Below are 663 nucleotides of genomic sequence, written 5' to 3' on the forward strand. Positions count from 1 at the left end.
CCAAAAAAAAAAAAAAAAGAAAGAAAGAAAGAAAGAACACCCAAAGACTGACAGATGTCACAGTAGAAAATCCAAAAGTCTCGAGAGGAACTTGACAAGTCAGCCTTCCCTTCTCGCCCCTGTGCATTTTCGGTCCCCTCCCAAGTGGCTCTAATGTTCCCAGCTCCTTCTGTGTCTTTACAGAAATATTCTTTCCTGGACGGGCTTGCTCCTGCATGCATCCTTCACTCTCCTCACACGCGTTCTTGACCTCACTATTATTATGATAATAATGCTATCATTATTTTTTGATAGCAAAAAAATCAAATTGAGCCAAACAGCCCCAAACTGTCACCGCCTTTACAATTTTGAGTCCGATGTAGCTCCAGCCGCACGAGGAGCTGCAGAGATGGCACAGAGCTCCCGGGCACCTTTCCCCCAGCTTCCCCGGCTCCCTGGGCGATGACATCTTACGTAACCGCGGCGCATTGTCGAAACCAGAAACCGACAGGGACACGAGGCCATTGAGCCAGGATCAGACCTTACTTGGGTTTTTCCACTTTTGCCTGCGACAGTCGTTTGGCTTGGATTTGTTTTCTGGGGCACAGTTCTGTGAGATTCTCTCACATGGGCGGATTTCGTGAGCGTCAGGACGCGGGACCGTGCCAGCCGCGAAGCAGCTCC

This window comes from Propithecus coquereli, unplaced genomic scaffold (assembly GCF_000956105.1).
Source record: "Propithecus coquereli isolate 6110/MARCELLA unplaced genomic scaffold, Pcoq_1.0 Scaffold588, whole genome shotgun sequence".
Classification (NCBI taxonomy): domain Eukaryota; kingdom Metazoa; phylum Chordata; class Mammalia; order Primates; family Indriidae; genus Propithecus; species Propithecus coquereli.